This window comes from Lampetra fluviatilis, chromosome 59 (genome assembly GCF_964198595.1).
Source record: "Lampetra fluviatilis chromosome 59, kcLamFluv1.1, whole genome shotgun sequence".
Classification (NCBI taxonomy): Eukaryota; Metazoa; Chordata; class Hyperoartia; order Petromyzontiformes; family Petromyzontidae; genus Lampetra; species Lampetra fluviatilis.
This window is the reverse complement of record NC_136333.1, coordinates 2,211,661-2,225,425: the sequence shown is the minus strand read 5'-3', so window position 1 is coordinate 2,225,425 and position 13,765 is coordinate 2,211,661. Positions and strand designations below refer to the sequence as shown.

General features: G+C 48.1%; 1 protein-coding gene across 1 annotated transcript in view; it reads right to left on the bottom strand.

The window, feature by feature from the left end:
* Nucleotides 1-1,109, bottom strand: part of LOC144950772 (semaphorin-4D-like) — a 43,354-nt gene extending 42,245 nt beyond the window's left edge. The window contains exon 1 of the mRNA XM_078880853.1: nt 852-1,109. The gene's annotated coding sequence lies outside the window, so the exon portion shown is untranslated. The remainder of the gene's footprint in view (nt 1-851) is intronic.
* Nucleotides 1,110-13,765: the final 12,656 nt, after the last annotated feature.

Here is a 13,765-nt window from a genome sequence, read left to right as displayed (position 1 = left end):
CCTCCTCACTACATCACCCCCCCCCCCTAACATCACTTCCATTGACAACTCCTCCATCACCACTCCCACCATCACCTCCATCACTACATCACCCCCCCCCCCCCCACATCACTTCCATTAACACCTCCATCACCACTCCCACCATCACCTCCTCACTACATCACCCCCCCCCCAACATCACTTCCATTGACACCTCCATCACGACTCCCACCATCACCTCCAGCACTACCTACATCACCCCCCCCCCCTAACATCACTTCCATTGACAACTCCTCCATCACCACTCCCACCATCACCTCCATCACTACATCACCCCCCCCCCCCTAACATCACTTCCATTGACAACTCCTCCATCACGACTCCCACCATCACCTCCATCACTACATCACCCCCCCCCCAACATCACTTCCATTGACACCTCCTCCATCACCGCTCCCATCACAACACGCGTCACTTCCCGCCAACTCTACCACAGTCCTGAATCACCAACAGCAGCCGCCATTCGCCACTAAGTGGCGCTTGTGCCAGGCTAGGTGCACTCAAGAAGCCACTAACATCACAACTTCCATAATCACCATCACCCCAACAACACCGCCCCATCAGCAACTCCCTTCACCACCATCACTGCCATCACCTTCCCTAATCACCATCACCGCCATCACCTCCTCCATCATCACCGCCATCACCTCCTCAATCATCACCGCCATCACCTTCACCATCCTCATCACCCCTCTCATTATCCCCCCCCATCACCACCATCACCTCCCCCCCCCATCACCGCCCCCCCCATCACCCCCACAACCCTCCCCCATCACCATCCCCCCCCCCATCGCCGTCCTCCGGCGCCTCACCGCAAACTTCTCGCCTCAGCGCCGCCTTTCGTCACCCGGGTGGGAAATCCGCGCGCTTCCTCTTGCACCGAACTCGCGCCTTATTGCTGCTGGCTGCTGCTGCTGCTGTTGTTGTTGTCGTCCGTGTGTTTATCTCTCCTCTTTCATAACTTCTTGTCGATGTTTATTTGTAAATTTGCTGGCCGCGCGGAAGTGCGCGCACGGGCACGCGCACGGCACTCGCTCGCGCGCGCGGAGGTCACGGGGGACGAGAGCCGCTTCACCTCTCCCGCCGCCGGGGGGGTGGGGGCGCTGCACCGCGCGGAGGGATACACGCGGCGCGCAGGTGAAGGGAGATGATCTCTTCCCCCCCGCCCCCTCTTCCCCCCTCCCCCTGTTCCCCCTCCCCCTGTTCCCCCTCCCCCTCTTCCCCCCGCCCCCTTCTTCCCCCCGCCCCCTTCTTCCCCTCGCCCCCTCTTCCCCCCGCCCCCTCTTCGCCCCGCCCCAAAGACAAAGGTCCCCCGTGTAGCCTTCACAGACTGTGGGGGCAAGTGCTGACAGCGAGCAGCAACTATGAAAGTCGGCACGGCACACGAGGGGGGTGGGTGGCCGGTCACCACGCCCGGCCGTCTTTGCCTTTGTCTCCCCGGTGGCGATGTTTACTACACATCGCCGGGTACTCGTTTGAGGCTGAGTCGACCTAGGGGAGGCTCAGTACCGGTTCAGATAATCGTCACCGGCGTTGATGGCCGTGAGCGGGAATCGAACTCGGGGCGCCGGGTTCGTAACGCAACGCGCTGACCACTACCACCACCGCTCCCCCACACCCCCGCCCCTTCTCCCACAGCCCCGCCCCCTTCCCCCATACCCCCTTCCCCCACAGCCCCGCCCGTTCCCTCACAGCCCCGCCCCTTCTCCCACACCCCCACCCCCTTCCCGCGGTCACGTGCCACACCACAAAATCCCACGTTCCATGTCCCTCGACGATGTTAATTGGTTCCACGAAAACGACCCTTAATTGACATTATCGTTTATCGAACATAGGAAATACAATTAAGGGTCGTGTCTCATGCAGCCAGCTATGGCTGCGGGGTTTGGTCCTACATGTTATGTATATCGTTTGTTGTTGGATTTGAATCACAGTTCCTATGATCACTGTTACATTGTTTGTGTTGCTTTGTTTGGTGATTTTGAGGACGGTTTAGTCTGGCCATGTTTGTTTGTTTGTTGTAGTACAAAGTTGGCCTGATAACTTTAATCTACATTGTCTTATGGTTGTTATTATTTGACTTGAATCCCACTGGGATTTTTGCACACAGCGTTGAAATGCAGGTTTTTTTCTGGAAGACTTTGCTGTATTTTTCCAGGATTTTTCTGTTGCGTGTAGTCACTTTAAGATGTTTCTTGTTCATGTTTTTGTTTTGTTGCGGTTGCACCCGAGTCAAGAGCCGCATGGCTCACAGGGTTATCTCCATATATATAAAAGGCAAAGTTGTGATTATGTGTGTCTGTTCAAAATGTTTAGCGTACTTCCCGACATGCATCAAACTTTACATTTGCCATGTGGGTACTTTCCAGACTGTACACCATGCATAAATTTAAAAAAATACACTTTTGTGTTTTTTGGGGGGGGGAACTCAATAATGCATATTTTTTTGCACGGCAAGTGAGCTGTGACGTCACATCTGTCACGTGACCCGCGCATGTGGAAGCGTCACGCATTGTAGTGTAGCAGGTAGCGCGCTGCGCTACGAACCCGGCGACCCGAGTTCGATTCCCGCTCACGCCCACCACCGGTAACGATTATTTGAAACGGTCCTGGGCCTCCCCTAGGTCGACTCAGCCTCAAACGAGTAACTGGTGTGGTGTGTGAACATCGCCACTGGGGAGACAAAGGCGGCCGGGTGTGGTGAATCCAAGTCCTGGGCGAAGCCGGGTACAGCTAGTACCTATTAAATTAAACTGAAAAAACATGTTGAAGGCTTAATTTGTTCCAAGACGATCGGAAGTTGACCTTTTTTTCACCCGAAAAGCATAGCTTATATTTAAACACGCATTTTTTTTTAAATCAACGTAATAAGAACATATTAAAGTATTAACATTAATATAAACATTGATAAATAATTAATCAATTTCGCCTACAAAGGTTGCACGGGTAGATCATCAAATACTAATTATTACCTTAGGCTAAGAAGATGGCTTAAGGGGTTTGATGGCGAAGTTGGGCTGAGGGCAATGTTGTCTTCCATTACATTCGTTTTAGGGGCCATTGTTATTGATCTTGTTTCACTTTTAAGTAACAAAAACCACTAAGCATTCTAGAGAGCTGTTTCCATAAGCAACGCACCATATAAAAAAAAGATTTAAAAGCTTAGCCAGCAGCCAGTCGCCCTCCAAACGCTCGTAAAAGAGCGCCTCGCCGATTGGCTGAGGGCTGCCGCCGAGACAACTTAGGAGCGCTCCAATTGGCTGAAATTGGCGGCGGCCACGTGGTATCATAAACCACACGTCGTTAATCGAATATGCATCGTTAAGCGAAACAATGGGGGAACCCTATGGCAGGCGGATCATTAATAGAATTATCGTTAAACGATGGCATCGTAAAACAAGGTGGCACTGTACTTAAAATTAGTTTTTTGGGGGGTTAGATCGCGTAATGATAAATGTGTCTTGATTGGAAGCTTTCGTGACTGCAGGAATCTATACTCTTCTGTTCTTTCGGTAAAGTCACGTAGTTAGAAATCAAATAAAAACATCACGACGTTTCGATTGCAACACAAGCAATCACTCCCCCCCCTCTCTCCCCCCTTGCCCCTCCCCCCTCTCTTACCAAATAACCTCTTACCACGGCATCTCTCACCCACTTCAGCAAAACAAATTTTCTTGCTGTGGTTTTCCCATCTGATGATGATTGCTTGTGTTGCAATCGAAACGTCGTGGTTTGTTTTTATTTTATTTCTAACTACGTGACTTTACCGAAAGAACCAAAGAGTATAAATGTGTCGTTACACCCGCCACCACCTGACAATTCTGACTAATTTCCTGATGAAGCTGGTTGATGTAATCACCGGCGAAACATCTCAGTACTCCAATTGTACAGTAACTGTCGTGGGTTTACTCTCCAACACACCGGGTGTGCTGATCTCCTAAGACCTAAGTTATTTCCACGTTTTGTTTACGTGACAACCCCCCTAACTAATTAGCTGTGTCGGGTGGCGGCGGGTCGAACGACACATTCATATTTATGCGATCTAACCCAAAAAAACTTTATTATGGATCAAATTGATCGCGAAAGCCTACTACGTGTTAAACGTCCACGCTATTGGCCAACCTGGATCAGTACTTTATTCATAAATAGCTTTACTACCCGGCTTCGCCCGGAACTTGGATTCTTGTCTTGGATTAATACACGGCCCACGCGGAGGGTGGGGGGATGCGTGACGTCAGCAGGCACACTGCGTGACGCTGCCGCATGCGGGTGACATCACAGATGTGACGTCACCTCTCACGTGTGCAATATATTATATCCATTATCCCCCCCCCCCCCAAATACAAAAGTCTATTTTTATACTTTTTGCATTGTATACAGTCTGGAAGCTACCCATATACCAAATTTCAAGTTTGTTGCATGTCGGGAAGTATGCTAAACATGTCGAACAGACACACATATTCACAAATTTCCCTTTTATATATATAGATAATTTAGGAATAGTACAAATAATACGTGTTTAATGATTTCTTTACCCAGGAAAGTCACGGTGAGTCGTAAAACGTTTTCAAGGGGGTCATGCTGCTGCTACATTTGCCTTTGTCGCTTGTAAGATGCCGTAAGCCGATAGATGATGATGATGAGTTGGACACTATAACGTGTGAGAGAAAACCAGAGCAACCCAGCTTGACGTGAATCGTCAAAGGGATGTAAATACGGGTTATACTGGTAGGAACCTCCTGGTTACACCAGCCCACAGGGGATTATTGTGTCCGTCCGTCGCGCAGGGAGGGGCTGGGTGGGGAGGGGAGAGTGGGGAGGGGCTGGGTGGGGAGGGTGGGGAGGGGCTGGGTGGGGGGTGGGAGGGGTGGGGCTGGGTGGGGAGGGGCTGGTCACCCCGTGGTGCCCTTATAAAACTCAACGTTTAACCTACTCACGCCGGCTTGTGCCCGCCCTCACAGTCGGCCATATTTGCGGAATACACCACGCCGCCGTTGACCCTGGCCATTGACCGAGCAACCCAACGTTCCTACCAGCTCCCTCCGCAGGAACGTGTTGTATATGTGTGTATTAGCGGGAAGTACCCGGCGTTGTCCGGGGGAAAAATATATTTTAAAACTTCTCAAAACTTTAAAACATAACATATACAAATGAAAATAAAACTTTGATCATTACCTCATTAATTTAAATTAAAATAAAACCCAACGCGCGGTGGAAATAAAAACGTACGCTCGCGCGCCAAGATTCCATTCTTTAAATCGAGCAAACGAATCGAAGGTTGTAGATGTCTTTGGTATCGGCCTATTCACGTTTAATCGATACCACAAACGCTCACCAGATATTGATTCTCGCCACGCACTTCATGGCCACCCCCCCTCTCAAAATACAAAAGTCTATTTTTAAACGTTTTACATTGTGTACAGTATGGGAGCTGGCAAATTAAAAGTTTGTAGACTAGTAGATTAGATCCATTATTCCCCCCTCCCCCAGCCGCGCATTTGTGCGGGATACACGGCCAACGCGGAGGGTTTGGGGGGGGGGCGTGACGTCAGCAGGCACACTCGGTGACACTGCCGCATGCGGGTGACATGACAGAGATGTGACGTCACCGCTGACTTGCGTGCAAAATATGTGCATTATTGCGCCCCACCCCCCCAAAATACAAAAGTCTATTTTTTTTTTATCATTTTTGCATGGTGTACAGTCTGGAAAGTACCCACATGCCAAATGTAAAGTTTGTTGCATGTCGGGAAGCATGCTAAACATTTCAAACAGACACACATATTCACAAATTTCCCTTTTATGCATATAGATGTACGTCAAACTTCTTTCGCACCGTATACAAGCCAACCGTGCTAATCGGAGGTGCGGGGAAGGACGACAAACTAAAAGCAAAAGGCAGTTTCTAAAGAAATTAGTTTGTCAATCCAGATGATGATGATTTAATATCGCAAGGAAGAGCGTTCCAGACGGCCGCAGAAGCGCATCTGAAAGTGCGCGATGCGGGGACCACCGTCTTTGTTTGATGGTGGGCCATCCTTGCATCGTGTGTGCTTGTGCACCCTGTGCATCTTCGTTAACCATGGTATATCCACTGCTGGGTGAATACAATCTTTATTTATCCCGGAGGAATCCTATGAGCTATAAAGCTCTTTTTCACAGGTGTCCAGTAAGGGCGGGTCAGAAAGTTACGACAACAAACAATACAAAACACGATTTTATTTTACAAGGTAAATCCCACTGAGCGATTAGTTTCTTATTTCAGAAGCGAACTGGCCACAAATGATAGCTCAACGAAGTGGGGCACTACGGTGGCTAGGAGATGTTAACTACCTCGCCTGGTATACAGGAGGTCGTGGGGGCAAGCCCACTTCTTCCAACGACGACCGCTCAAGCAAGGAAGAGTAGGCCAAATACCACTTCAGAGCTCCCTCTAGAGGGAGGCCCCTACCGCCAGCAGTGGCGTGAGCGAGACATTGCAGAGCTGCACCTTTACCCATCAAGCGAGAAACGAGGGCACGGTAAATGTAAGCACGCGATGGCCGAGGCCTGCGCCGTGCCCTGAGCACGTTCGCGCGCGGCCAATCGGTGCACTCGCAACTGACGTTACCGCCTTGGGCGAACTTTGCGTCACCGGGTTCTTAACTTCTCCGGAACCGATTCTGAGAAGGGGGTTACCGGTTCTCACTGGCACGTGGCGGGGTGGAAGATTCGGCGCGTCGTTCCGTGCCGACTTATTTCCCTCGCAAATTCCCATCGGCTCTCGCGCCGTGCCTCCGATTGGCACGGTTGGCTACGTACGGCGCGAAAGAAGTTCGACATTGAGAATCGCCGCCATGACCCCCCGCCCCGCCCCGCCAACCAAACCCACAAGCGAGCTCAGAAGCAGAACTTGGGGCGGTCTTGCAATTGGGGGGGGGGGGGTGTTCCTCTTCTGGCTCCGGCTACGTCTCAAGTCTCGACCGCTTTGACCACCGTCCCCTCACCCCGGAGCCATGGCGCCCCACGTCATAGCCACCGCGTGCTCCTTCGCGGTTGAGCAACCAATCGGGTGCCTCGAATGCAGAAGTTGAGCAACCGTTTGCCATGCGCCGGCTCGCTCATCGGTGGCGGTTGGTCAACCGCCCCTCTCGTCTCTCTTCTATCGCTACTGCCACGGCTGCCGTTCCCACGAACTTCGCTAGCTTTGTGACGTCATATTTCAGGGTGGGGGGGTCAAAAATCGTCCAAAATCGCGTGACGTCATTTATGGACGGCCCCCTAAATGTACGTGTCGTTAAACCCGCCACCGTCCGGCACACCGCTGTGCTGTACGAGTAACGAATTGGCACGTTCTGTTTACGTGACAAACCCCTTTACTAGTTGGCTGTGTCGGGTGGTGGCGGGTTTAACGACACATTTATATTTACGCGATCAAACCCGCACACACAAAAAAAACAATTCTGCAATCTTGATTTGAAGCTTTCGTGACTGCAGGAATCCATACTCTTTTTTGGTTCTTTCGGTAAAGTCACGTAGGTAGAAAATAAAATAAATTACGACGTTTCGGGCGCAACACAAGCGTCCGTCATCAGGTGGGAAAGCACGGTCTGCTGCCGAGGCAGACTGTTTTCAAAAGGTTTGAAATGGGTGTAGCCCAAGGGTCATAAAGAAGTGGCCGGGGCTCGTGATGTTATAGTGAGAAATTAGCATGTAACTCAGATCGGAAAGCGGCCTCCTTGTGTTGCAGCGACCCCTGCAGGACGCACCGACCAGCACAGCCGTTTCCGAGCCCGGTCTGAAGGGCACGGGGCAGAGGTCGCAACCAGGTACCCGATACCCGTACCCTACCCGATACCCGGGTAGGGCACGGGTAGGCCGTGAGTCACTAGTGAGTAACCGTTTGTCACTCATTTCCCAACGTCTTGTCTCTTCTCACAATTCAAGTTCCTAGAATCAACCCACCCGCGCCTGCAACATGGCTTCATCCCAGAGGTCGCAATCAGGTACCCGATACCCGTACCCTACCCGTACCCGGCCGGGTACGGGTAGGGTACGGGTACAGCCGGGTACGGGTACCCGTTTTCGACCCTAGTGCGGCCGGGTACGGGTACGGGCAAGGAATCAAAACCCGATTTAAAGCTTTTGTGACTGCAGGGATTCATCTTCTTGGTTCTTTCGGTAAAGTCACGTAGAATGGAAATAAAAAAATATAAAAATAAAACATAATAAAATAATTCTCACGACGTTTCGGCCACAACGCAAGCAGCCGTCCTCAGGTGAAGACCAGGTCTGTCGGGGAGACAGCGTCTGAATCGCTTTAAACTATTGTCTCCCCGACAGACCTGGTCTTCACCTGAGGCCGGCTGCTTGCGTGGTGGCCGAAACGTCGTGAGAATTATTTTATTATGTTTTATTTTTATTATTTTATTATTTCCATTCTACGTGATGACTTTACCGAAAGAACCAAGAAGATGAATCAAAACCCGTTTGCGACCTCTGGCACGAGGTGGAATTCCCCCCCCCACCTCTCAACCAACGGCTGCACAAGCCGACGCCCGGCGTCTGTGGCGGAGCGAACGACGAGTCGAGACGCGTGCAGTCGACGCGGTGACGACACAGTGTCCACAGCGACGTCACACGAAATAGTCCCCACCCCCCCTGGCCCTGCTGGGCCCAGTCGGATTCCCTCCATAAATGACGTCATGCGATTTTGGACGATTTTTGACCCCCCCCCCCCCCCCCGTCGTCACACGGCGTCACAAAAAGTCAGACCCCCCCCCTCCCTCAAATGTGACGTCACAAAACTCTGCCCCCCCCCTCCCCTCCGAAAACCATATTTCCATTTTGAAAATAAAACATGCTTCAAATCGCTTTAAACTATTGTCATTGTAGTGCGTATTTTTTAATGTAGCACTGCACTCTGTTGTAGGAGAAAACATTTATTTAAAAAGTCTATTTACTTAAGTAGAACGTTTTGTCTATATTTATTTAAAGTTGCGCATGTTAAGGTGACGTCACATTTCTCAAACCCCCCCTCCCTCGTCACATATCGTCACAAATGTCTGACCCCCCCCCCCCCCCAGGTACGTGACGTCATTTATGGACGGCCCCAAGCTTGCGAGACCACCGTATCACGGTTTTATGATCTGTGTCTGCAAGTCGTGGTTCCTCAGCTTACGATGCCATCGATTAACAATATTCAGATAAACGATCCACCTGCCATAGGGGTTGTTTCTACTAACGATACATTTTCGATGAACGCGATGTTTACGATATCACGCGGCCGCCGATTTCGGCCAATAAGAGCACGCCTAAGAGGGCAGACCTCGGCCAATCAGCGACGCCCCTTTTGAGCGTTTTGAGAGCAACTGGCTGCTGGCTTCAGCCATTCATCTTCTTAGCCGAAGAAAATGGTCTTAAGTTTAATATTATACTGGTAGGAACGAAGTGAACCAGCCTACAATAGATTATATCGTCCGTCCGTCCGATGTCCGATTAGGTGTAGCAAAATCGCCCCCTACTGCAAACACTTGGCAGGACCCTACAAAAACCTTTAGACTCAGTGACGCTTTCCTGGCTAAACAAGTGTAACATTCCCTTATAATTCCCTGAGATAGCTTTTAATTAAAACATTTAAATTAAACATTAACTCGCAGCGGCCTAAAGCCTACAGCTAGGCCTAAAGCCTAGAACTAGGCCTCAAACTCTCCCTTCGTATCGTGCCCCCGCGTGTGTGAAAGGGAGTTAATGTTTAACAATGTTACATTCCCTGATGTTTTTTTTTAATAGAAACATTTACATTTAAAGCTTTTACATTAATAATTAAAACATTTAAATTAAAAATTAACTCACAGCGGCCTAAAGCCTACAGCTAGGCCTAAACCCTAGAACTAGCCCTCAAACTCTCCCTTCGTATCGTACCCCCGCGTGTGTGAAAGGGAGTTAATGTTTAACAATGTTACATTCCCTGATGTTTTTTTTAAATAGAAACATTTACATTTAAAGCTTTTACATTAATAATTAAAACATTTAAATTAAAAATTAACTCACAGCGGCCTAAAGCCTACAGCTAGGCCTAAACCCTAGAACTAGCCCTCAAACTCTCTCTTCGTATCGTACCCCCGCGTGTGTGAAAGGGAGTTAATGTTTAACAATGTTACATTCCCTGATGTTTTTAAATAGAAACATTTACATGTAAAGCTTTTACATTAATAATTAAAACATTCTAATAAAAAATTAACTCACAGCGGCCTAAAGCCTACAGCTAGGCCTAAAGCCTAGAACTAGGCCTCAAACTCTCCCTTCGTATCGTCCGATTAGGTGTAGCAACATCGCCCCCTACTGCAAACACTTGGCAGGACCCTACAAAAACCTTTACACTCAGTGAGGCTTTCCTGGCTAAACAAGTGTAATAATACATTATACTGGTAGGAACGAAGTGAACCAGCCTACAATAGATTATATCGTCCGTCCGTCCGTCCGATGTCCGATTAGGTGTAGCAACATCGCCCCCTACTGCAAACACTTGGCAGGACCCTACAAAAACCTTTAGACTCAGTGACGCTTTCCTGGCTAAACAAGTGTAACATTCCCTTATAATTCCCTGAGATAGCTTTTAATTAAAACATTTAAATTAAACATTAACTCGCAGCGGCCTAAAGCCTACAGCTAGGCCTAAAGCCTAGAACTAGGCCTCAAACTCTCCCTTCGTATCGTACCCCCGCGTGTGTTAAAGGGAGTTAATGTTTAACAATGTTACATTCCCTGATGTTTTTAAATAGAAACATTTACATTTAAAGCTTTTACATTAATAATTAAAACATTATAATAAAAAAAATAACTCACAGCGGCCTAAAGCCTACAGCTAGGCCTAAAGCCTAGAACTAGGCCTCAAACTCTCCCTTCGTATCGTCCGATTAGGTGTAGCAACATCGCCCCCTACTGCAAACACTTGGCAGGACCCTACAAAAACCTTTAGACTCAGTGACGCGTTCCTGGCTAAACAAGTGTAACATTCCCTTATAATTCCTTGAGATAGCTTTTAATTAAAACATTTAAATTAAACATTAACTCGCAGCGGCCTAAAGCCTACAGCTAGGCCTAAAGCCTAGAACTAGGCCTCAAACTCTCCCTTCGTATCGTACCCCCGCGTGTGTTAAAGGGAGTTAATGTTTAACAATGTTACATTCCCTGATGTTTTTAAATAGAAACATTTACATTTAAAGCTTTTACATTAATAATTATACGTTAATAATTAAAACATTTAAATAAAAAATTAACTCACAGCGGCCTAAAGCCTACAGCTAGGCCTAAAGCCTAGAACTAGGCCTCAAACTCTCCCTTCGTATCGTCCGATTAGGTGTAGCAACATCGCCCCCTACTGCAAACACTTGGCAGGACCCTACAAAAACCTTTACACTCAGTGAGGCTTTCCTGGCTAAACAAGTGTAATAATACATTATACTGGTAGGAATGAAGTGAACCAGCCTACAATAGATTATTTCGTCCGTCCGTCCGATGTCCGATTAGGTGTAGCAACATCGCCCCCTACTGCAAACACTTGGCAGGACCCTACAAAAACCTTTACACTCAGTGAGGCTTTCCTGGCTAAACAAGTGTAATAATACATTATACTGGTAGGAACGAAGTGAACCAGCCTACAATATATTATTTCGTCCGTCCGTCTGATGTCCGATTAGGTGTAGCAACATCGCCCCCTACTGCAAACACTTGGCAGGACCCTACAAAAACCTTTAGACTCAGTGACGATTTCCTGGCTAAACAAGTGTAACATTCCCTTATAATTCCCTGAGATAGCTTTTAATTAAAAAAAACCTTTAGACTCAGTGACGCTTTCCTGGCTAAACAAGTGTAACATTCCCTTATAATTCCCTGAGATAGCTTTTAATGAAAACATTTAAATAAAAAATTAACTCACAGCGGCCTAAAGCCTACCGCTAGGCCTAAAGCCTAGAAGTAGGCCTCAAACTCTCCGTTCGTATCGTACCCCCGCGTGTGTGAAAGGGAGTTAATGTTTAACAATGTTACATTCCCTGATGTTTTTTAATAGAAACATTTACATTTAAAGCTTTTACATTAATAATTATACGTTAATAATTAAAACATTTAAATTAAAAATTAACTCACAGCGGCCTAAAGCCTACAGCTAGGCCTAAAGCCTAGAACTAGGCCTCAAACTCTCCCTTCGTATCGTCCGATTAGGTGTAGCAACATCGCCCCCTACTGCAAACACTTGGCAGGACCCTACAAAAACCTTTACACTCAGTGAGGCTTTCCTGGCTAAACAAGTGTAATAATACATTATGTTTATATTCATTGGTTATTCGTTCCTACCAGCCCACCCCGCAGGGACCTGTTTGGTTCTTTCGGTAAAGTCACGTAGAAGGGAAATAATAAAATAATACAAATATAACCAAAAAAATTCTCACGACATTTCGACTGCAACACAAGCAATCATCAGGTGGAATCTTTTTTCAAATTTTCTTGCTGTGGATTTCACACCGAAAGAACCAAGAATATCAATCCCTGTAGTCACGAAAGCTTTAAAGAAATTTGTTTTTATGTTATGCTCTATTTATGCACCTTTTTATGTTCTAGTAATTATTTATCCACTAGTTCATGAAGAATATCTTCACCAGGCAAAAGTTCAATAAATATAATGAACCTGATAGGATGTTTTTACAATTTTTTACCGACGATCAGACACCAACTACTCCAAAAATTCCAGATTTGAAGTTTTCGTGATTGCAAGGATCCATGCTCTTTGGTTTTTTCGGTAAAGTCACGTAGGTGAAAAAATAAAATGTATTTGTTTTCTTTTTTTACCTACGTGACTTTACCAAAAAAACCAAAGAGTAAACTCTAAAAATGTGTATTTTTCCACAAGAAAAATAGCTGACGACCAGATTCAATTTGTTATATTTCAAGATGTAGCGGCATCGGGGGATGCCACTGCATGTTACGTGGAACCGGCCTGTATGTCAAGCACGAGACGCGCTGCTCACTCCGTGTGCAGTGTTAGCCCCCAAAACCTAGGGGGCCATGGCACTCCGGATGAACCCGGAGGGCCTGGTGACCGGAAGTACCAGCCCGGGAGCCCCCAAAAGAGGGGGCTGGGGGACCCGGGACCAGGTCCTTCTCGAAGGCTCGAGAAGGGAGGCGTGGCTAGGGGCGGAGGCAGCCCCGGGATTGGAGATAAGAGCCGGACCCCTGAACGGGTCCGGCAGCTGTTGCAAGAGAAGACCTGCCCGACTACAGGACCCGGACCCGAGGCAGGGTAGCTAGTGAGGGGGCAGGCATCCCCCTTCGTGGTTAGAGTTTAATGTTCAATAAACGCGTTGCCTCCAAAACACGTTCCTTCGGAGTGGGCAGGTAGGAACTTGGTTGGACAGAGCGGCGTTCAGGGGGGGGGGGGGCAGTTGGATGAGTGGGCGTGTTTACCCCCCCACCCTTCCCGACATCGTCAACCAATCGCGGCGTAGCTCGGTGTTCGGTGGGGAGGTGGCATCGGTGGGCGGAATTGCGGATATGCACGACAGACAAATAATCCCTGGTGGGCAGTGTGGAACCTGTTGTTCCTACCTGTATTAATCTCGGCCTCCTTCGTGTGAACCACTACAAAGACATACCCATCCAAAACCGTTCAGTTTAAGGATTCTGTTCTTTGCTAATTAGAAAGAACAAAAATATATGAACTTAATACTTTTACCGTTTGCGAATTGCT